This window comes from Ranitomeya imitator, chromosome 6, assembly GCF_032444005.1.
Source record: "Ranitomeya imitator isolate aRanImi1 chromosome 6, aRanImi1.pri, whole genome shotgun sequence".
NCBI classification, from domain to species: Eukaryota; Metazoa; Chordata; class Amphibia; order Anura; family Dendrobatidae; genus Ranitomeya; species Ranitomeya imitator.
Genome location: NC_091287.1, coordinates 351,270,586 through 351,296,694, shown reverse-complemented (window position 1 = coordinate 351,296,694; position 26,109 = coordinate 351,270,586).

Below are 26,109 nucleotides of genomic sequence, written 5' to 3'. Positions count from 1 at the left end.
GTTGGATAACATTGGTGTCGTGGACATTGCCTATTTGTATTTCAGAAAAATAGAAAAACAGCCGCTCTCAGGGTATAGATTTTCAAATGCGTAACATACGGTAAATCAGGATTTTATTGGAATCACCACAGTAGTAGAAAAAAGTGTCAAGGTAACGTTTCGACCTCGTAATGAGTCTTTATCAAACCTCACTGAAAAAAAATAACAGACATAGAACCAATTAGAGAAACTACAGGTATACATGCGGTGGCTATTAAACACGTCGCAGTAACCAAAAGAGACGGGCGTGTGTGCCAATAACAAGCATATACAAGTGAATATACATCGAGATATGTGCCAAAATATATACAAAAATATAAACTCAACAAGAAATGTACACTCAAAAAATCTTTTTACATACACAAAAGTCCAGTTGTATGTAGCCCATAAAAATAGAGTAATCTTGAGAAAGCATTTTTAATGTAGCAGCATATTACACATGGGCTAGGGTTACGTAACAGGAACGAGGACAAGCCAGGAAAAATAATGCTGTGTAAATCATTACACTAATGCTGAGAAAGTGTAAACAGAAACAACTGACCTTTTTATGAAGATAAGAAATAGGGAAAGAGGAGCCGCAGTAGAGTATAGGGACTCACAGGTAGAGCTGTAGATAAAAAGAGTATCAGATAACGGTACTGTGAGTAGTGGAGAAGGGGAACAGAGGAGCATACCTATATGGCAGTATTTGAGTAGATCCGGGAGGGCACGGAAAGGGACAATGGCCCTGGTGGGAACTGGAGAAATGGAGAGATAGAGGAGGTGTATAGAACCCAGGTATACGGCCAAACATGTTGCCGCCAAACATGTTGGTAGTAAGGTGGTAACATGGGAGTGCCGAGAATCATACCTGCGGGTCCCGTGTGGCGGGTCCCGTGTGGTGATGCGCGCCAGCAATGATGGTCAGTGGATTGATATAGTGTGGACAGGAAGCGATGAGAGCGGGGGGGGGGGGGGCGGAGTGCGAGCGCGCATAGTCTGTAGGACGAGGCTGAAAATGCAGAAAAGGGGCGGGCGCATGCACAACAAAGGTCGTGGGAGCGAGGTTTGGATCGCTGACTGGAGCGGGCGCTTGTGCAGTGTGAGGTATGGCTGACGCGTGCGCTATGGAGCCAGCAAAGGAGCCTCTGGTACAGAGCAGCGGCGGCATCAGCATAATGAAAAAATGATGAAATATAAGCACAAGAGGAAAAAATCAGGAAAAGGTGAAATAAAAGAAATATTGAAACGGAAAAAGTGAGAAATATGAAAGTAAAAAATAAATAAAAAATAAAACAAAAAATAAAGAAAAGAATAAGGAAAAATTTGAAATTGAAGGAATATGAAAAATATAAATAATGTAGGCTAATGGTAACAAGAATAAAAATAAAAATAAAACAATGAAAATAAGATGGAGGCAAAAAATAAAGGTCAAAAGTGAAAATAAACGGTAAAATAAATAAAAAATAAAGGTAGAAATAAAATGAGAACAAAATGAGAACAAAAATAATAGAGCGAAAAAAGTATAAATAAAAAATAAAAATAATTGAAAAAATAGAAAATGAAAAATAAATAAAAATACTAAAAATAAAAAATAAGAAAATAAAATAAAAATAAAATTAAAGATGCAAATAAAAATAAAAAAAATTTCTGGGTACTTACCCTGGTAGGGTGTAGCAGATTGTATAGATCATAGTGCCTAGAAGCGTTAAATGAAAGTTAGTGCATATAGAATGGACTAAAGGTCAGCCTGTTGTACATGTCTCAGTCAACACAAGAGTATCGTTCGTAGCCAATGGTCAAAATGTGTAGCCAAATGGAGAGTACAAAAAAGGGGGGTTGGTTGAGCGGGAGACACGTAGCCCCGAAAAAGGTTATCTGATGACCAAATCTAGTTCCCTATTGAGACCCTTAGTTGTAAGGGTTTGCAGGGTATAAATCCAGTGGGATTCTCTCTCCCTTAATAGTTAAGTATGATTGCCGCCCTGCCTGGGTCTTTCAGCCCTTTTCCAGGACCTGGAACCGGAGTTGAGAGACTGAATGATTATCGGATATAAAATGATGGGGGAGAGGGAGCCAGATTTTTTTGCACCATATGGTTGATTTGTGACTAGCGATTCGGTCCCGAATGTGCTGAGTTGTTTCTCCGACATAAAGTAGGCCGCATGGGCATTTAATCACATAAACGGCATTGTTGGATTCGCACATAAGAAATCCCTTGATTTTATATCGTTTGCCGGAATGGGGGTGGGTGATCGTGCTTGATTTAATGACGTTAGAGCAGCAAGCACAACCCAAACAAGGGAATGTGCTGCTCCTCTCTGTATCAAGAAAAGTTCGTCTAGGTACTCTGGAAAAGCTGCCCAGATCAGCTTTGACCACTTTATACCTGATGTTGTTAGGCCTTCGCTTGCACATTAGAGGTAGTGCCTTGAAGGCCTAGGATGTGGGGGTATGAACATGAAAGCATTGGCCAATGTCATCGAATCACATTGTAGATCTTGGGCATAATGGGATGGTGGGTATGTATTAAGGGAACACGTTCAGATTTACATTTGGCAACCTGGTTGGAAGGCAGATTCAGGGCCAACAATTTTCTCTGTCAAGAAGGTTTTTAGGGTAATGTCTAGCTGCAAACTTAAGGGATATCTTGTCCAGATGACCGGGCAGCAGACTAGGGTTCGATACTATGCATGTCACACGTTTGAATTGGGAGCTTGGCAAACTGTGTTTGATAGAAGAAGGGTGGCAACTGTGGAAAGTAAGGAGACTATTGGAGTCAGTGGGTTTTGAGATAATGTCAGTAGACAGCTGTCCACTGGGTTCCCTGGTGACCAAAGTATCAAGAAATGAAATGTGAGTCAGACTGTAGTTTAGCGTGAATTGGAGTTCAGGACGAATTGAATTGAGATGCTCTGTGAAAGTGACCAAGGTGTCATAGGGGCCCATCCATATACAAAACATATCGTCTATGTAGCAAAACCAACAGAGATTGTGTGTTTTAAACAGGATATTCTCATAGACATAATTATATTCAAAGGAGTCCATATATATATTGGCATACGCCGGCGCTACATTGGCACCCATTGCGGTGCCCTGGGTCTGCAAGTAGAATTGGTCACCGAATAAAAAGTAATTCTCGTGTAGAATCAAAGATACGAGATTAAAACACAGATGTCTGGAGTTAATAGAGAAGGCAGAATGCTCGAGGAGGTCCCCAACTGCTTTAATGCCCAGGTCATGCTTGATGGATGTGTATAGACTTTTTACGTTAAATGTGACGAGGAGGCATCCAGGTGGAGTAGTAGGGAATTGTTTGAGAATATGAAGGAAATGACCTGTGGCAAGGATAAACGACCTCATCTCCCTGGTGAGAGGAGTGAGTATCTTCTCAAGGAAGATTTTTATGGGGGCCAGAATCGAGTCAGTGGAAGTGACAATGGGCGACCGGGGGGGTTGTTGAGGGATTTATGGATCTTGGGTAATGTATCACAGGGGTGACAGGGTAGTGAGTTAGGAAAGTAACTGTCTTAGAGTCGATCGTGTTAAGTGACAGGTGTTTCTTTGAAAGAATATCTAATTTTATCTTGATGGATGAGGTGGGATCAAAGGGAATTTTCTTATATGTTGCTGCATCCGATAATTGTTTAAGGAGGTGTAATCAGAGACATTCTGCACAACAATCGCCCGCCCTCATCAGCTGGTTTTATAATAATACTCTTATTGTTTTTAAGCAATTCAGGGGCCTGTTTCTCAAGAGGGGAGATATTATTGTGGGTTGGGTATTACCCGTGCGATGTTGTTCAAGGATTAGATCAATGTCTTTTTGTATCAAATTGATATAAGCCTCAGTGGCATGTTAACTGGGCGGGGGGGGGGGGGGGACAAAAGCTGCTAGTGTTACGTAAACCCAAATGTACAATACTTAATTCAGGGATAGGATTCTCCACAGTTGTGGGGATCCTATTCCTTGTCAAGTCCTGTTGTAGTCCGAAGTAAGTCTTGAGGCGAAGGTTGCGGTAGAAGTGTTGCAGATCCTGGGACAATTTGAACTTTCCCATGAGCGTGTGGGACAGAAGGATAGATCCCGTTGCAGAACTGCTAGTTCTGCGGGATCAAGGGTGTATGAGGAGATATTAATGACCAAGTTGGGGGCCTTACCTAAGACCTCATGGTCACACGGTCTGCATTGTTTATGGGCGGCCCTCTGTGTCGGTCTCCTCCAGAGCGAGTGTTGGGCCTTGCGGTTGGGCGTCTGGGTAAAAATTTACCCTGTGAAAAACGGTTTGTGGAGCTGTCGCTGTCCATGCTGTATGATCCATCAGGGGTGTCAAACTGCATTCCTTGAGGGCTGCAAACAGGTCATGTTTTCAGGATTTCCTTGCATTGCACAGGTGATAATTTAATCACCTGCAGAGAATGATTCCAGCACCTTGTGCAATGCTAAGGAAATCTTGAAAACACGCATGGTTTGAGGCCCTCGAGGAATGCAGTTTGACACCCCTGTGATCCATGGTGTCTAGGTCCAATGTTTCCTTGTCTGCTACCGGGGGTTGCAGAGTCGTTCCATCTGTAAACGCGTCCTTGAGAGTAGTCTTCGGAATCTCATTGGAATTTGGACCATTTCTTCTCTTGTAGATATTTACGCTGCTCTTCAATCACTTCATCGGTTCAAAGAACTCCAGTCTGTTGCTGGTAAGGATGTGGATAGCTGTTTCTCGATGAAAGTGAGTTTTTTTCCGATTCAGAGATGGCTGTTTGGAGAAAATCAATAGTGAGTAAAATAATGTCCAGAGAACATTTATTCAAGATTTTTTGGAATTTGTCGCAGTACTCAGGCTTCTCAGAGAATTATGTAGGTCTTCGATGGCACCTGAGGCCACGTGGAATCCTGCTCAGTCTATGAAATTCAGCTAGTGTTATAGAATGCAAGACAAAAGATGCCAGACGTCTTCATTCTTGCTTGTAATCCTTGGTACTGAGTTTGTGGGCTACGGTTTTCAGGTAGTCCCCTGGATTGACCACTTTTGCAAGTATCGTTGAAGCTAACGTTTCATCAAATGCAAAAGTTTCAGAAGACATCTAGGGCACAGGTGCAAACGCCAACAAAAATGAAATTGTTCTAGAGAATTGGCATGCACTCTGCTAGATATAAGATAGGTGCAGGCTGAACCTGGAGCCAGTCCAGTCAAAATCATAAAAATAGAAAAACTGCCGCACTCAGGGTATAGATTTTCAAATGCATAACATAAATCAGGTTTTTATTGGAATCACCACAGTAGTAGAAAAAAGTGTCAAGGTAACGTTTCGACCCTGTAATGGGTCTTTATCAAACCTCACTGAAAAAAATAACATACATAAAAACAATTAGAGAAAACGATGTTCTATACAGGTATGCATGTGGTGGCTATTAAACATGTCTCAGTAACCAAAAGAGACGGGCTTGTGTGCCAATAACAAGTGAATATATACATCGAGATATGTGCCAAAATAGATACAAAAATATACACTCAACAAGAAATGTACTCACAAAAATCTTTTTTACATACGCAAAAGTCCTGTTGTAGCCCATAAAATAGAGTAATCTTGAGAAAGCATTTTTTAATGTAGCAGCATATTGCACGTGGGCTAGGGTTACATAACAGGAACGAGGACAAGCCAGCAAATATACTGTATCTCAGGTTTGATATCAATCCACTTATAGAGTTCACTGATAAGTAACTGAATACCTGGATAGTTCAGTGGATTCACAGTTTACATAATAATTGGTTTTTGTAATTATTTTGACTGATTCCGTGCCTTTTTTAACGTAGAAGTATGCAATTCTATTAAATACACCTGGGAAATATGTACAGTGACTTGTGAAAATATTCAACCCCCTTGGCTTTTTATCTATTGTGCTATGCTACAATCTGTTTGTATGTAATGCATAAGCACTAAATAGTCTAAGTTGGTGAAGTGAGAAAAATATAGGCATAAATTCAATTTATGGGATTGAATAACAAAAACTAGGCATGTGCATATGTATTAACCCATTTTGCTATGAACCCCCTAAAAATTTGTGGTGCAAGAAATTACATTCATAAGACACATGCTTAGTGAAAGGAAATCCACCTGTGTGCAATCAAAGGGTCACATGGTCTTTCAGTATGTAGACAACTTTTCTGAAAGGACCAAGAGGCTGCAACTCCATTTAGCAAAAGGCACCACTAACCAAACAACACCATGAAGACCAAGGAGATCTCCAAACAAGCCACGGACAAAGTTTTAAAAAGTACAGGTTAGGGATGGGTTATAAAAAATAAAAAATATGCCAATCTCTGATGACCTAAGAGCACCATCAAATCCATTATTATCAATGGAAAGAACATGGTACCACAACAAACCTGCCAAGAGAGGGCCGCCCATCAAAACTCTCAGCCTGGCAGGCAGAGCATTAAGCAGAGAGGCAGCACAGAGACCAAAAGTAACTCTAATGGAGCCACAGAGTTCCCAAGCAGAGACTGGATTATCTATCCATAAGACCACAATAAGCCGCACACTCCAAAGAGGTGGCCTTTATGAAAAAGTGGTCAGAAATTTTTTTTTACTTACACATAAAAATGGTAAAGCTCTTTTTGAGTTTGCCAAAGACATGTGTGAGACTCCCCAAATGTATGGAAGAAGGTGCTGTGGTCAGATGAGACCAAAATTGAACTTTTTGCCCACCAATGTAAATGGTATGTCTGGCACCAAACCAACACAGCTCATCACCCCAAGAACACAATCTCCACAGTGAAACATGTTGGTGGCATCATCATGCTATGGGGATGTTGTTCGGCAGCAGGAACAGGGAAAATGGTTCAGGTCAAAAGGAAGATTGATGGTGCAAAATACAGGGCTACTCTTGAGCAAAAGCTGTTTTAGTCTGTCAGTGATTTGAGACTAGGACGGAGGTTTCCCTTCCTACAAGACAATGACCTAAAACAAACTGCTAAAGCAACACTTGAGTGGTTTAAAACATGTAAATATTTTGCAGCGGCCTAGTCTAAGTCCAGACCTTAATTAAATTGAGAAGCTGTGGTCAATCTTGAAGATTATGGTTCACCAGAGGAAACTATCTAATTTAAGGAGTTGCAGCAGTTTTGCCTTGAGGAATGAGCAAAAATCCCAGTGGCAAGATGTGGAAAGATCATAGAAACTTACAGTATCTAAACAACATGCAGGTGTAATTTCTGCAAAAGGAGGCTATACAAACTACTGACATTAGGGAGTGAATTGTTATGAAGTTTTCAGTTATTTTGTCCTATTTTTTGTTTGTTTCACAATACAATGAAAGGCAAATGTTCATAGTCGTAGGTATGTTCTTTTCATGAATTGATGCAAACCCTCAAAAGAAAATAGTGGAATTCCAAGTTGTGAGGTAGCAAAACACAAAAATGGTGGTGAATACTTTTGCAAGCCACTGTATTATTTTATACTAATATGATATAAACTAAGGGTAGGCTATATGGAAAAATTGCTCTTTTTCTGCCTTCAATTTGCTATGATGTATTGCTTGTTGAAATGAGAGGATCAATCCGTGGAGGAATTCAAACACTGTGAGATTCAACTTGTGGTTTGCATGAAAAAACTTGCCCAGCACCATTTCCCACAATGTTGAAGTATCAGACAGTGACAGTAGCGTAGCTACCAGGGGGGCAGAAGGGGTGGTCACCCAGGGCCCCGCACTCTGAGGAGGCCCACCCGAAGCTATGCTACTGTAACTGCATCAGCGCACTGCGCGCGTCAATACAGTTACATTCTGCGGCAGAGCAGGGAGAATCAATCTACCTGCTCTGCTGCTATGGGCCTCCACCTAAGTTGCTTGCAGTTATGACATTTTAGAGATTATCATCCCTTATATAGTGGTGGTTAGTATGTGGGCCATCTGAGACTAGCAGTTACCAGAGAAACACAGTTTGTACAACAGAGTTGTATTCTGTCTCTAGAGTCACTGTGTAATTTTCTCTCTTTTATATACTCTGTGAGCTATTATGGTCTCTGGGATTTTATCTCTCTTTTCTCCTCCACATGTTTTGGACACCCAACTTTGAGTGTTCACATTTTAAAAAAATGAGGGCCTGACACCACCGGAGTGGAGTATCTTTCACAAGAATAGAAGTAGCATAAATGCGGCTGACACGTCTTCCACTACAGCTAACTCAGCAGATGTTTGAATTCAAATCTGTCACCATGTTTTTGCTGCTTCAACTGGGAGAAGTATAAGATAGTGACATTTCACTTACTGGGCTGCATGCTGTAGCTTTGATAAAATTACTGTTTTAAGTAGTGCACTGTTACCATTTCTCTCAGTGATGAGCTCCGTCTCAACCTGTCCACACCATTGTCAGATGACAGTTTTCAGCCTACACCAGGCATAGGAAGAAAGTTGTCCATTAGTAAGGTGTGTTTTGGGTGTGTGTTGGGGAGCAGAAATAAATAGCTTTGGTGATAAAGTATCTTTAAATTTGTGCATCTAGCATTGTCAATAGGCTGCTCTTAAAAATAATCTATGACAATTAATTGTCAGGGAACCATCCTAAGGCCGGTGTCACACTTGCAACTGCAATGCGAGAAATTTGCGCTAGTCTGTAGCCTCAATTCCAGGCACTGCCACCGGCACTCGTGACCGGAGCTTTCAACTGCATAGAAATACATGCAGTCGCACACTCCGGTCTCGAGTGCCAGCGGCAGCGCCTGGTATTGAGGTGAGAGACTCGCGCAAGCTTCTCACATTGCAGTTGCAAGTGTGACACCGGCCTAAGGGTAGACCTCTACATTCACTGAATCCGCTCAGTTTTTTCAGCCTGATGCAACACAACTAGATCACAACTGGAAAATAATGTATCAGTTGCCATCAGGTTATTTCCTCATTCACTCCCAGGCATTGGTTTGAGACCGAATCAAGTACGATACACTATTGAAATGTGTTGGGTAAGTTTGGTTTGATGTGCGCCTACCATGAGTACTTCTGGTTTAATTCCTATTAACCTACAATAATGTGAAATATGGACTAAAAGCTGTTACATATATTTTGTCTTTTCCCACAATATAGGATAGTTTTCATCTGCTGTTTGGAGACGACTCAAATTATTTTGCATTATTCATGACTTTGCGAATGCATCCTAGTAGATATGCCTGACTGGATAATGCATTTGTTATTCAAAAAAGCCCTATATTTAAGTAATGTATAATCTACTAATATATTTGTCTATGTAATCCAGCAATATGTTTTATTCAGTATTTTCAATAGTAATGTAACAGTAGAAACTATGTCAATTCAATTTAAATGGATTAGTAACCCTAGCGAGAAGTGCGTTATTCAATACAATTAGCTGAAAGGTCCATTAAAAGTAGGGCATATATGGTCACATACTATATAGTGGCACGTGAGTGAACATAAGACATCAGATGAAGCTCCCATTACATTATTTTAGCCCCAATATGCTCTGATTCATAGCAATCCACTCAACTAATGCACTTTACTATGACCAAGATAAAAATGGATACAGGCACTAAAATAGGAGAGGAAAACTTCCTTATCTGGTTAAACCATGCTGCTCAAGTGCTGCTGTTTTGTTGCTCCCAACCAGTCTTTGGGTCCACAGCTGCACCGATAATGCCCATATGACTGCTAAAAGAAATCATAGGCCTTAGCACTATGACCTTTAAGGACAATGACTAGCTACAGCAGCTATATAGTTGGATGTACAGTCATAGCTCAAGCCAAGTTGACAAAAAGAGGCAGACAGAATTGGAAAGGTGGTTCTGGAGAGTATAAAATGGTAAGTAATGTTTCTTTCCAATCTATGGCATTGACTGCGTGGGGTCAACTCAGTAATTACACAATTTTGGCTCTTTGTTGCACAATCTTTAGCAAAAAGGGCATCAGACTGCTGGTGTGTAGAACTAGATGCAGTTGGCCAATGTTTGAAAATTGGTTGAAAAATAAATCAATATAAACAGCTGAAGCACAAATGTATCCCCTTCACAGTCAGAGTGTGCCTGTAATGTGCATTATATTCTAAGGAGGATTATAGGGAGCGCATTAAAATTGAATGGAGGAACAAGGGTGTGCAGTACATAGTATGGAGGACTATGGGGGTGCATTATATTCTATGGAGGACCATGAGGAATGCATTTTATTCTATGGAGAACCATTGGGAGATACATTATATTCTATGGAGGACCATGGGGAGTGCATTGTATTCTGTGGAGGACCATTGGGAGTGCATTATACTATATATGGAGGATTATGGAGGGTGCACTATGCTGTATAGCGGATTATAGGGGATGCATTAAACTATATGGAGGATTATGGGGACACATTATACTGTGTGGAAGGTTATATGGGGCACATTATAATGTTAGGAGGGCTATATAGGGCCATTAAACAGTATGCAAGCAATTATACAGTATGAAGGTTTGTGTGGTGTCCACCATACTGTTTGGGGCCATTATGCTGCATGGAGGGCTGTGTCGGGGTCAAAGTTGTGGGATCATACTGTGTTAAGGTCACCATACTTTACCTAGGGAGTTAAGGTGGGGTACAGTTGAGACATTATACTGTCAGGTAGAGGCTAATGTGGAGAAATTCACCATGGGGTTGTCATATTCCATTTGGGGGCACTTTTGTTTTCATAATACTTTATGGTGGTAATAAAAGAGGAATCTAGGACTTCTGCAGGAGGAAAATTACTATGCAAAGGCTATGTGAATACTTTTCTGCCCAATGACGACAAAAGTATTCTGGGAGTGATACCTTTATTGGCTAACCAGAAAATAATATGTTTGCAAGCTTTCAGAGCACAGTGGCTCCTTCTTCAGGCAGGATTATAGATTTGTAAAATTGCCTGAAGAAGGAGCCACAGGCACAGTCCGGCTGCAAATTGGCCCCTCCCTACTCCCCTCCAGTCAGTGCCCCCTCCATACTCCCCTCTACTCACACATAGTGTTTTAGCAGTCCGTTAAACGGACTGCTTTACACCGCGGCATAAAGCGGTGTAACGCAGTCTGTTAACGCTGCCATTACCTCTGTTAGTGTGACCATCTTTTTACTATTGCATTAATGCATTGCGGCAATGACTCTAGATGACGTAGCGGTCTCGTGAGACCGCTACATCATCACGTGTTATTGCCGCAAGGCATGACTGGGAACGGAGCATCGCGAGGAGCATCGCTAAAGGCCTGGGCTGGATCTGGGGGCCGCCGGAAGGTGAGTATATAACTATTTTTAATTTAATTCTTTTTTTAACAGGGATATGGTGCCCACATTGCTATATACTATGTGGGCTGTGTCAGATATTACGTGGTCTGTGTTATATACTGCGTGGGCTGTGTTATATACTGCGTGGGCTGTGTTATATACTACGTGTGCTGTGTTATACTACTACGTGGGCTGTGCTATGTACTACGTGGCTGTGCAAAATACTACGTGGCGGTGCTATATACAACATGGCTGTGTGATATACTACGTGGGCTGTGTTATATACTGCATGGGTGGTGCTATATACTACATGGGCTGTGCTATATACTGCGTGGACTGTGCTATATACTACATGGGCTGTGTTATAAACTGCATGGGCTGTGCTATATACTACATGGCTGTGCAATATACTATGTGGCTGTGCAATATACTATGTGGCTGTGCAATATACTATGTGGCTGTGCTATATATTACGTGGCTGTGCAATATACTACGTGGCTGTGCAATATACTACATGTGCTGTGCTATAAACTGTGTGGCTGTGCAATATACTGCGTGGCTGTGCAATAAACTACATGGCTGTGCAATATACTATATGGCTGTGCTATATACTATGTGGCTGTGTTATATACTATGTAGCTGTGCTATATACTACATGTCTGTGCTATATACTACGTGGCTGTGCTATATACTACGTGGGCTGTGTTATATACTATGTGGGCTGTGTTATATTCTACGTGAGCTGTGTTATATGCTACGTGAACTGTGAGAGTCATTCGCCCGGGGCCCTCAAAAACCAGGAGCCGGCCCTAGCTTCACTCATTGGTCGCGCCTGGCTGGCCCCGAACAATCAGCAACAGACGCAGTCCAGCCACGAATTGGCGTGGGATTTGAACCACGCTTCGCTAATTGGTCGCATTCATTGCATTATTCTGAAATCTTCATAAATAAACTACAGTTACATGAAAAAGTTTGGGCACCCCTATTAATCTTAAGCTTAATGTTTTATAAAAATTGCACCTGTCAAATTTTGGGCGCCTGTCAAATTTTGTTTGAATGCAGATTGCATATTTTCTGTTAGTACAATAAACCTCATTTCAAGGCAGAAACATTACTGTGTCCAACAGTTATTAGATATATGAAACTGAAATACCTGTTGCAAAAAAAACAATTTTTATAAAACATTAAGCTTAAGATTAATAGGGGTGCCCAAACGTTTTCATATAAACATAAGGATGAATGACCTCGGGGAGATCAAAACATCCAACACTGCGGAGACACCATCACATGTTTCTCAACGCAGTGATCTAGAACACTGCCCCCATCTCTTATGGGAAATATGCAAATGCATGTAGAAAAGCCACGGAGACACCATCACATGTTTCTCAACGCAAGCAATAAATAGCCAGGTCTTTCACCAGGAAGGAACAACCATGGGAAGGGCAGCATCCATAAAGGAAAACCACCTATGCCAAAACATGGTATCCATCCACAGACAGCTGTTTCAGGGTATTTGACCCTCATCAGTGTGGAGTAGGAAACTGGCTATTAGGAGCAGTGCCTAGTAAAAGGACTATAAACATAAGGATGAATGACCTCGGGGAGATCAAAACATCCAACACCGCGGAGACACTATCATATGTTTCTCAACACAGTGATCCAGAACGCTGCCCCCATCCCTTATGGGAAAAATGCAAATGCATGTAGAAAAGCCACGGAGACACCATCACATGTTTCTCAATGCAAGCAATAAATAGCCAGGTCTTTCACCGGGAAGGAACAACCACGGGAAGGGCAGCATCCATAAAGGAAAACCACCTATGCCAAAACATGGTATCCATCCAGAGACAGCTGTTTCGGGGTATTTGCTCCTCATCAGTGTGATGTAGGAAACTGGCTAATACTAGGCACGGCTCCTAATAGCCAGTTTTCTACTCCACACTGATGAGGGGCAAATACCCCGAAACAGCTGTCTGTGGATGGATACCATGTTTTGGCATAGGTGGTTTTCCTTTATGGATACTGCCCTTCCAGTGGTTGTTCCTTCCTGATGAAAGACCTGGCTATTTATTGCTTGCGTTGAGAAATACGTGATGGTGTCTCCGCAGCTTTTCTACATGCATTTGCATATTTCCCATAAGGATTGGGGGCAGTGTTCTGGATCACTCCGTTGAGAAACACGTGATGATGTCTCCGCGGTGTTGGATGTTTTGATCTCCCCGAGGTCATTCATCCTTATGTTTATAGTCCTTTTACTAGGCACTGCTCCTAATAGCCAGTTTCCTACTCCACACTGATGGGGGCAAATACCCCAAAACAGCTGTCTGTGGATGGATACCATGTTTTGGCATAGGTGGTTTTCCTTTACGGATGCTGCTTTTCCCGTGGTTGTTCCTTCCCGGTGAAAGACCTGGCTATTTATTGCTTGCATTGAGAAACACGTGATGGTGTCTCTGCGGCTTTTCTACATACAAACTTTTTCATATAACTGTACATACATATTCTAGAATACCTGATGCGTTAGAATCGGGCCACCATCTAGTATATATATAAACAGTGAAGAAAATAAGAATTTGATGCACTGCTGATTTTGCAAGATTTCCCACCTACAAAGAATGGAGAGGTCTGTATTTTCTTATCACAGGTTCGTCGTCAATTGTGGCAGACAGAAACTAAATATAAAAAAACAGAAAATTACATTGTATGATTTTAAAATAATTAAAGTGCATTTTATTGCATGAAATACGTATTAGTTTTTTTTTATGAAGCCCTCCTACTCTGCACTCATTACTTGTATTAATTACTCATGTTTGAGCTCGCTACCTGTGTAAAAGACACCTGTCTACACACTTCATCAATCATACTTCAACCTCTCCACCATGGCCAAGACAAAAAGCTGTCTTAGGAAACTAGGGACAAGGCTGGGATGAGCTACAAGACAATAGGCAAGCAGCTTTGTGAGAAGGCAACAACTGTTGGCACAATTATTAGAAAATGGAATAAGCACAAGATGTCTATCAATCTTCCTCAGTCTGGGGTTTCATGCAACATCTCATCTCATGGGGTAAGGATGACTCTGAGAAATGTCAGGAATCAGTCCAGAGCTAAACGTGAGGACCTGATCAATGACCTGGAGAAAGCTGTGATTACAGTCTCAAACATTACCGTTAGTAATACACTACATCGTCAAGGATTAAAATCCTGCAGGGCACTCAAGGTCTCCCTGCTCACTTCAGCACATATCCAGGTCCATATGAAATTCGCCAATGACCATCTGGATGATCCAAAGGTGGCATAGGAGAAGGTCATGTTGTCAGATGAGACCAAAATAGAACTTTTTGGCATCAACTCCACTTGCTGTGTTTGGAGAAAGAAGAAGGATGAGTACAGTTCCAAGAACACTGTCGCCACTGTGAAGCATGGTGGGGAAAACATCATACTTTGGGGTTGCAAAGGGAACAGAACAACTGTACAGTATTGAAAGGGGGATGGATGGGGTCATGTTTCGCAAGATTTTGGCCAACAACCTCCTTCCCACAGTAAAAGCATTAAGGATAGGGCATGACTGTAAATCTTCCATTCAAGAAGGGCCCCTAAGCTTTCTGCCCAGGAATTAATGTTCCCATTCTGGTATGGCTGCTCATAATGTAAATGTTCTAATTATGTTTTCTTCTGGTGGTTAATAGTGATGTGTGTCCTGTAAGCATGCTTTATACAAGCCGGCCAGAGGGTATAATGTATTTGTTCATGATGATTTCTTCACCCTGATACATTTTCAATCCAATGAGGTTTTGTCCAAACATCTGAGTAATGTAATATTGGATGAAATTTGTATTTCTTCCCATTCATTCATATCAAAGTTGTAACTTCTCTAACGGGAGATGGTTTAAGTTCTTCTATTGAGAAATGCATGGGTAAATGGTCTTCCAAGCATTGTAAGCCTAAAGTCATTGTCTGGTCCAAAACTACGCTTTTGCAATATGTGACTACAGACTTGGGAATATTTACATTGCTCGAACGCTCTGGTTGCTTTGAAGATTCTCCAGTGTCAGAGCCATCAACGAGCAATCATATGTCTGCAAGTATGAGATTAGCATATTTCCAGCCACAATCCGACTCCACTGTATCCATCCTCGCTCATTTCCCTTGCATTGAGCGAGATTGGATATAGTCTACTCCACCACGCCTCCTCACGAAAACCATCGCTGGTCTTGATAAATTGGAGCCAATGTCTGTTTTAAACCTTTTCTTTAGCTAGTTAGTAGTGTTGAGCGATACCGTCCGATACTTGAAAGTATCGGTATCGGATAGTATCGGCCGATACCCGAAAAATATCGGATATCGCCGATACCGATATCCGATACCAATACAAGTCAATGGGACATCAAGTATCGGAATGTATCCTCATGGATCCCAGGGTCTGAAGGAGAGGAAACTCTCCTTCAGGCCCTGGGATCCATATTAAAGTGTAAAATAAAGAATTAAAATAAAAAATATTGTTATATTCACCTCTCCGGCGGCCCCTGGACATCAGCGGGAGGATCCGGCGTCCGGCACGGCTTCTTTCTTCAAAATGCGCGCCTTTAGGACCTGTGGAATGACGTCCCAGCTTCTGATTGGTCGCGTGCCGCCCATGTGACCGCCACGCGACCAATCAGAAGCCGCGACGTCATTCCTCAGGTCCTAAAAGGCGCTCATTCTAGGACTTTAGCTGAGGAATGACGTCGCGGCTTCTGATTGGTCGCGTGGCGGTCACATGGGCGGCACGCGACCAATCAGAAGCCGGGACGTCATACCACAGGTCCTAAAGGCGCGCATTTTGAAGAAAGAAGCCGTGCCGGACGCCGGTTCCTCGCGCAGATGTCCAGGGGCCGCCGGAGAGGTGAATATAACAATATTTTTTATTTTAATTCTTTATTTTACACTTCCGATACCCGATATCACAAAAATATCGGATCTCGGTATCGGAATTCCGATACCGCAAGTATCGGCCGATACCCGATACTTGCGGTATCGGAATGCTCAACACTACTAGTTAGTTGTTTTTGTACTATAGATTGTGCAATCTACAAGATTACTTGTAGATTATAAGCATGTGCCCTCACTACTAATGTAACTGTTTAAACTTTCCTACCTTGTATTGAATTTATTGTCTGTATATGTCTCGCTTAATTGTAAAGTGCTGCGAAATATTTTGGTGCTATATCAAATAAAATTATTTTGTATAAACATATACAGTACATAAACGATGTGACAGCACACTGTGATAATAAACACATACATTCCAATATTGTTATACACTTATAAACAAGAGGTATTTAGTTTAAAAAAAAGCGTAAAAGCCATCCAACCAAAAAAACGGTATATCTCAGCTGAGAAGGTGTGATGGATAACCTTTTTGAAATATGTGGTTTGCTCCCTAATCCTGATGTTATTATTTTTCAGGTTGGAAGCACATTGGTAAATTAGGCAGTATGAAATTGAACTTCAATTAAAAATGAACTGCCAGGACATTGAGGCACCTATTCCTTTCAGCCTCTTGCTTCCAGTTATCAAGGTGGTGCAATGAGTAAGGCTGTAATTGCTCACCAGTATATTGATTACAACATACTCTGCAGCACATGTGATATGTGCAAAGTGTGTGTGTGTGTGTATGCAGCACAGGCTGTAAATCACAAAGCCAGGGAGTGATTACAACTGCGCTCACTATGTAGTGAGTAACAGCCTCCTGAATCGCCCCATAACTGGGAGCGAGCAGCTGTAGGGAGAATAAAACTTAATTTTCTCCCTGTAGTTGTGCTTTCCAGTTAGCTGACTATATCAGATCTAAATCACATTTGACAGCAAATTAATCCTACAGTGGCTTGTGATAGTACTCACCTTCCATTTTTTGTATTTTGCTACCTCACAACCTGGAATTTCACTCTTTTTTTGAGGGTTTGCATCAGTTCATGTAAAGAACATGCCTTCAACTGTGAACCTTTGGTTTTGGTTTGGTTTTTATTTTTATTGTGAAGTAAACAACAAATAGGACAAAATAACCAAAAACTTCAGTGTGCATAACGATTCACCCCCCAAAGTCAGTACTTTGTAGAGCCTCTTTTTGCAGCATTTACAGCTGCAAGTCGCTTTGGATAAATTTCTATGAGCTTTCCACATCTTGCCACTAGGACAAAACTGCTCAAGCTCCTTCAAGTTAGATGGTTTTCTCTGGTGAACAGCAATCTTCAAGTCTGATCGCAGATTCTCATTTGCATTAGGTCGGTGCTTTGACTAGGCCACTCTAAAACATTTACACTTTTCCACTTAAACCACGAATGTTGCTATAGCAGTATGCTTTCATCCCACTCTCAAATCACTGACAGAATGAAACCGGATTTGCTCAAGAATATCTATCTTCCCCTTAACTCAGAGTATTTTCCCTGTCCCTGGTTCCAAAAAACATCCCAACAGAATGATGTTGCCACCACCATGTTACACTGTGGGGATGGTGTTCTTGGGGTGATAAGATGTGTTGGTTTGAAGCCAGACATAGCATTTACCTTGGCGTCCAAACAGTTCAATTTTAGTCTCATCTGACTACAGCACCTTCCTCCATATATTTAAGAAGTCTCTCATATGTCTTTTGTTAAACTTAAAATAAGCCTTACAGCTTTTGTGTGTAATTAAAGCCTTTTATCTGCCCACTCTTCCATAAAGGCCACCTCTTTGGAGGGTACAGCTTATTGAGGTCGTATGGATGGACACTCTAGTCTGGAAACTCTACAGCTCCTTGAGAGTTTTGGTGAGTGGCCCTGTCTCGGCAGGTTTGTTGCAGAAAACCATGTCCTTTCCATTTAATGATAGAAGATTTGATGGTACTTCGGTGGATCATCTTAGACTGGGATATTTCTTCATATCCCAACCCTGACTTGTACTTCTCAACAACTTTGTCCCCGACTTGTTTGGAGATCTCTTTGTTCATCATGGTGTTGTTTGGTTAGTGGTTCCTCTTGCCTAATGGTGTTGCAGCCTCTGTGGCCTTTCAGAAAAGTTGTGTATGTACTGACAGACCATGTGACACTTAGATTGCACATACTGTAGGTGGACTTTCTTTCACTAAGCATGTGACTTTTGAAGGTAATTGTTTAGGGGCTTCATCGCAAAAGATGGGAATACAAATGCACAAGGCAATTTTTAGTTATTTGATCCCATAAATTGAATTGATGCCTAATTTTTTTCACTTCACTTCAGCAACTTAGAATATTTAGTGCTGATACATCACACACAAACTGGATTACAAAAATAATCAAAACACAGTTTGTTGTAATGTAACAAAGTAACAAAAAAGCCAAAGGGGTGAATACTTTCGCAAGCCACTGTATATATGCCAGTAAATAGTATCTCTGGATGTGATAAGTTCCCTTTAAGTTATAGGTGTGTTAAAAAATAGCTCAATTATATTGTCTACAGAGTATAGTTATACTTAAATTCACGACATCATAAAGACTGTCACAAGAAAACAAATGGTTTTGATGGTAAGTGTTTTGAAAAAAATTGCAATCATCAATATAGTAGCAAATTGCTTCACTATTCATATCACTTAGATGGCAGGCTATTTAAATACCTTGATACTGTCAATATCTAAAAATAGTATAATAATTTCATATTTGTTGTCATTAGCATGCTACATTCAAGAGTAATTTCCTGGGACATAAATCAGAAGCTTCTTAAGCATAACTCAATGTGACCCTAAAATGAACTTACATATTTTACTAGGATTTGAAAATTTAGAATTCAGACTCCAAATTCTGTGTCTATGTGAGACAATCGGGCCTTAGGTTTTCTTTAACTACTTCAATGTTGTTTTTTTTAAAGTGATTCATTTGAAAGTCTGACTTCTACCCTGAATTAAGATGTGACTAAAGGGAATCTCAATATACTTTGTCATACTCAAGTGCCTTGCGTTCTGCCAAAGGGACTTAAGGCTACGTTCACATTAGCGTTAGGCTAATGTGCGTCGCTGTTGCGTCGGCGACGCAGCGGCGACGCAGCGGCGACGCGCCCCTATGTTTAACATAGGGGACGCGTGCGTTTTTTTGTTTGCATTTTTCGTGCGTCCGATTTTCGTCAAAAAACGACGCACGCGTCGCAAAACGCAGCGTTTTTGCGTGCGTTTTTGGTGCGTCGCGCGTTGCGTCGCCGTTGCGTCGCCGACGCACCGGTGCGCAACGCTAATGTGAACGTAGCCTAAAAGAGTTGTCCTTTATTGGGAAAACTCATTCTAAACTGCTATAGTGTCCTTGAAAAAATTAAAGACATTAGCACCTGCTGGACAGGAATTATTCCTCCAGAGTCAGAGCTGTTTCTCCTGGTAGTTATTTGATATTGTTATGTCAAATGTCTCATGTAGACAAAGAGATGGATGGATGGATGTAATTTTATTACATGAGGCACCTTAGCAGTTAAGAAGGGATTGCCCAGTATTGGACAAACCCTTTAATTTTTTCTTGTGGCCTTAGAACTCACCAGAATGGAAGAAAAATAACCCCCCCCCCCCCGCAAATTTCTCTCGCTGAATAACCAAAGGTTGCTCTACAGTTTTGGTAGTTAACAGTGATGAGTGAGTGTGCTCGTTTTCCGAGTATATTGCGCGTGCTCGTAGATTATGTTTGTGTCGCCGCAGCTGCATGATTTGCAGCTGTTAGACAACCTGAAAACATGCAGGGATTGACTGTTAGGCACCCTGAATACATGTGGGGATTCCCTATCAGCCGCAAATCATGCAGCTGCGGCAACACCAACCTTTTCTACAAGCACACCCAAGATACTCAGAGAACACCTGAGCATGCTCGGAAAACTCGTTTAACGAGCCCACTCGCTCATCACTAATAATAATCTTAGAACTGTCTTTTTATCTGCAACTAGCTGAAGAGCCCGGCGTTGCCTGGGCATAGTAAATATCTGTGGTTAGTTATAGCACCTCACTTCTCTTATTTTCCCATCACGCCTCTCATTTTCCCAATCACATCTTTAATTTTCCCCCTCACATCTCTCATTTTCTCCCTCACACCTCTCATTTTCTCCCTCACTCCTCACATTCCCCCCTAACATTTGTCATTTCGACCTCACATCTGTCATTTTCCGATCACTCCACTATTTTCCCTCACTCCTCTCATTTTGCACTCACACCTTTTCATTTTCACCTCACACCTCTCATTTTCACCTCAGTATATACATGTTTGTCATCTCCCTTATATATAGTATACACCTGTATGTCATCTCCTATATATAGTATATACCTGTATGTCATCTCCCCTGTATATAGTATATACCTGCTGTGTGTCATCTCCCCTCTATATAGTATATACCTGTATGTCATCTCCTCCTATATATAGTATATGCCTGTATGTCATCTCCTCCTATATATAGTATATACCTGTATGTCATCTCCTCCTATATATAGTATATACCTGTATGTCATCTCCTCCTATATATAGTATATACCTGTATGTCATCTCCTCCTATATATAGTATATACCTGTATGTCATCTCCTCCTATATATAGTATATACCTGTCATCTCCCCTGTATATAGTATATATCTGTGTGTCATCTCCTCCTGTATATAGTATATACCTGTATGTCATCTTCTATATATAGCATATACCTGTATGTCATCTCCTCCTGTATATAGTATATACCTGTAGGTAATCTGCTCCTGTATATAGTATATACCTGTGTGTCATCTCCTCCTGTATATAGTATATACCTGTATGTCATCTCCTCCTGTATATAGTATGTACCTGTATGTCATCTCCTCCTCTATATAGTATATGCCTGTGTGTCATCTCTCCTGTATATAGTATATATCTGTGTGTCATCTCCCCTGTATATAGTATATACCTGTGTGATCTCCTGTATTAGACCTCGTTCACACGTTATTTGCTCAGTATTTTTACCTCAGTATTTGTAAGATAAATTGGCAGCCTGATAAATCCCCAGCCAACAGGAAGCCCTCCCCCTGGCAGTATATATTAGCTCACACATACACATAATAGACAGGTCATGTGACTGACAGCTGCCGTATTTCCTATATGGTACATTTATTGCTCTTGTAGTTTGTCTGCTTATTAATCAGATTTTTATTTTTGAAGGATAATACCAGACTTGTGTGTGTTTTAGGGCGAGTTTCATTTGTCAAGTTGTGTGTGTTGAGTTGTGTGTGGCAACATGCGTGTAGCAACTTTTTGTGTGTCGAGTTGCATGTGACAGGTTAGTGTAGCAAGTTGTGTGCAGCAAGTTTTGCGCATGGCGAGTTTTGCGCATGGCGAGTTTTATGTGTGGTGCCTTTTGAGTATGTGCAAGTTTTGTGTGAGTCAACTTTTGCATGTGCTGCAAATTTTGTGCATGTGGCAATTTTTCCGCGTGTGCAAGTTTTGCATGTGGCGAGTTTTCCATGAGGTGAGTTTTGCACTTGTGGCGAGTTTTGCGTGAGCCTAGTTTTTGCATGTAGCGAGTTTTGCGCGTGGCGAGTTTTGAGCGGCGACTTTTGTGTTTCGACTTTTATGTGGCGAGGTTGGTGTATGTGTGGTGAAATGTGTGCTGAGGGTGGTATATGTGTTCAAGCACGTGGTAGTGTATGGCGCATTTTGTGTGTGTGTTCATATCCCCGTGTGTGGTGAGTATCTCATGTCGGGGCCCCACCTTAGCAACTGTACGGTATATACTCTTTTGCGCCATCACTCTCATTCTTTAAGTTCCCCTTGTTCACATCTGGCAGCTGTCATTTTGCCTCCAACACTTTTCCTTTCACTTTTCCCCATTATGTAGAAAGGGGAAAAATAGTTTGGTAAATTGGAAAGCGCGGGGTTAAAATTTCACCTCACAACGTAGCCTATGACGCTCTCAGGGTCCAGACGTGTGACTGTGCAAAATTTTGTTGCTGTAGCTGCGACGCCTCCAACACTTTTCCTTTCACTTTTTTCCCCATTATGTAGATAGGGGCAAAATTGTTTGGTGAATTGGAACGCGCGGGGTTAAAATTTCGCCTCACAATATAGCCTATGATGCTCTCGGGGTCCAGACGTGTGACTGCAAAATTTTGTGGCTGTAGCTGCGACGGTGCAGATGCCAATCCCGGACATACATACATACATACATACACACACACACATACAGCTTTTATATAGTAGATATGAGCTGCTCAGGAAAACAACTTGAGTTGCTGTATTTTTTTTTAAAAGGAAAAGAATAAAGAAGATGAGATGTATTAAATTCTAATTCCTTAAAGGGGTTGTACAGTCAAATCCAATAATTCTGCAGTCATTCTGCATGACTGCAAACTTATTGGGAAAATAGTAGGAAGATGATGATGAGACTGAGATACCTGATTGGAATGAAAACTTGACTTTTCGGTCGGGGCAGGAAGAGGTTGGCTCTGAGGACGACGGGTGTGAGAACACACAGGATGATGATGACGAGGTTGTAGACTCCACTTACTGTCAACCCCCAGTCTGCCAGTCCATGAGGTCAGCAGAGGAGGTGGAGGAGGATGCTAGAGACGAATCTGACGACGAAGTAACGGTGCGCCTTCCTGGACAGAGACGGAGTACTGGAAGCATGTCAACAACTGCATCCTCAACCCCAACTGTGCCTCAGACCAGAAGTTGTGGTGGCTCTTCAGGTCGCACGGGCTCTAAGCCTTGCATAGCCTGGGCATTTTTTGACATCGCAAAGTATGACCCAACTCATGTTGTCTGTAAGATTTGCCAACAAAATCTCAGTAGAGGCCAAAAGATCACTAGCTTGAGTACTTCATGCATGAACCGTCACATGGATATGAGGCATAAGTTGCAGTGGGAAGCTCACTGTGCTACAATGCGGCCTAGTGGGCCAGGTCAACCACCGTCTGCCCCATCAAGTGCATCCACGTCCTCTTCAGCCTCTGTGACTGTGGGGACAGCAGTCGCACATGGTTTTGGATGCAGACCTTCCAACTCTTTAACCGCAACAGCCAGTGTGATTGGCAGGTCGTCAGGACATTTGCAAGTGGAAACACCTGCTGGTGTTGAGCGCTCTCCAACATCGACACCGCATTTTGATCAAGGCAACATAACATCTCCGCCTGCACCTTCCTCACAGACGAGCAGTTTGCCGGGGACACCCTACTCAACTCCATCTAAGCACGGCAGCCCTCAGTCCCACAGATGTTGACAAGTAAAAGACCATTTCACATGGTGAATTTCATCAAGTTAGGGTCACAATTGCTCATTCCAAAGCAGTATGTCATCATTTTTCCTACCACTTTAACATGAAGGATACTAATCCAATGCTTTCATACCTATACAGCAAATATGAAAAAAACATTAATACAGTTAGACAGTTAAAGAAAAGTAGAGAAAGGAGTAACCTTTATGTGCTCAGGGACCAGGGTCATTTGGATGTTTTGGGTTGTCATTATGATTTAAAAAGAAAAAACACAGTAGTTTGACAATAAATGGCTTCACCCAACCACTAACCGTGAGTGGAGAAAAAGTTTTGGTGTTATCATTCATATTCTCTGAAATAAGGCCAAGAAGGCAAAAATTCTGCTGGGGTATGTAAATTTTTGAGCACAGCTGTATGTAGTAAAAATAGTCACTACACCTTTACATAAGCTCCCACAGGGGTGAATTACCAAAATACGGTCAACTTAGAGGGTTCTGAATCTTAAGGGCTCCACAAAATATTTCAGGAAAATCTACACTCCAAAAGACAAATAGCTCTTCTTCCTTACAACCCATGCAGTGTGCTCAAACAGGAGTTTCCACCACCTATGGAGTAATGCTTTACTCAAATGAAATTGTGAATCAACATTTTCACTTTTTGCCCCTTGTAAAAATGTAAAATCTGTGGCTGAAATATAATTTTAGTGTTGGAATTGTAATTTGTTTTACTTATATCACCATTGATGTATTTTGCCCAAAAAGTTACTTCTGACCACACATGGGATATTGTTGTGTTTAAGAGAAACTGTGTTACAAATGGTGGGGTCAATTTTCTCCTATTACTCCTTGTAAAAATACAATTTCCTCATGATGGTGGATCCATGAACAGTAACATTAGCTTATATAAAAGATTTCTTTAGATTCCCATTCACTACAAAATACAATATAAACTTACAGTATCTCTCTTGGCCACAAAGCTCTCAACAGTTCTGCACCACCATACATCTCCTTCCTCATCTCTTTTTTATCACTCTACTGTGCCCTCTGCTCGGCAATTGATCTAATACTATCATCCTTCTCAATCCAAACTTCCCACTGCCATCTCCAAGACTTCTCTCGTGCTGCACCAGTTTACTGGAATGTACTACCCAGGATGATCCAATTAATACTAAGCCCTCACATTTTTAATTGTGCTTTAAAACAGAATTCTTTAGACATACAGTACATATCACCACACTTAACTAATCTAACTCTCCCGTTTTCCCTCTTTTTACATTTTCCTCAGCATCTGTTCCCTTCTATTCATCTGTCTCCACATAATCCATGTACCACAAGTACTCGGTAACTGTACTTAGTAAGATAACTGATGATGACCGGATCATGCAGCAGATTTATTTAATGATGGCTGGACCATACATGGCAAGCGCTTTTTATTAGAGATGAGCAAACCCAAACTTAAAAGTTCGAGGTTCTTACAGTGTCAAGTGCTAAACTCCGAACATAGAATTCTCCCAGAAGAGAGAGAGAATTTTCCAATTCCATGGTTCGGGTTCCCATTGTTTTAAAAGTGGTTTGTGTTCGAATCAAGTTCTGGTACCAGAACAGAACTTTGGACTACAGTTTTGGTCAGGTACCAGAACCTGAACTTCAACAGGTCCGCTTCAACCCTACTTTTTACCTATTTTGTCCATACTATTTTGTTATAGACTGGAAGCTTGCTAGCAGGGTCCTCAATCCTCCTGTAAATGTTGAACTATGTGTTACTTTGCATTGTTTTTATTCTCTGTACATGTCCCCACTTATTCGTAAAGTGCTGGGGAATATATTGGCACTATATAAAATCAATTATTAATATTATTTATGTCAAGTTTTAATTTTGCTCCATTTGTTCACAATCTTTCTGACTTTGGGATGGAGGGAATCAAAAAATCTTTAAGAGATACTTTTGTAACTTTTTCCACTCTAACGAGCAATAACAACTCTTCTGCTGAAGTCCTCAGAAATTTCATTGATACACTTATCACATGTATTACGAATATGATACTTTGGTAGATCCCTGTTCTTTAAATAAAACTGAACAAGCATTCACACCTGATTGTCATTTATTTCTTGGATTGAAAAAAAGCAGCCTTTAAACTCACGTTAAAATGATCTGCCAATCCTAAAGTTCACATACTTTTGCTAGTCCCAGTCTTGTGATATTGGATTTTTCTCCTCATTTAAAAAATGACAGTCAAATATGTTTGACTCCTTTATTTGATTTAGCTCTTTCTACTTGAATGACTTGTGTTAAAACCTGATGTAGTTTTAAGTCAAATTTACGTAGAAACATGGAAAATTCTACAGGGATCACAATTTTTTAAGCACCACTATAAGTTATGTAGAGGATCAAAAATATTAAAACAAACTCCTTATTTTTAACCTCTTACTGACATGCGCCGTACATGTATGGCAATGCAAGAACTGTGATGTTTTCAGCTTCCAGAAATTGTGTACAGATCCTTGCAACATGGGTCCGTGCATTATCATGCTGCAACATGAGTCGATGGTCGTGGATGAATGGCACGACAATGGGTCTCAGGATCTTGTCATGGTATCTCCGTGCATTCAAAATGGCATCAATAAAATAAACCTGTGTTTTTGTCCATAACATGCCACTGCCCATACCATAACCCCA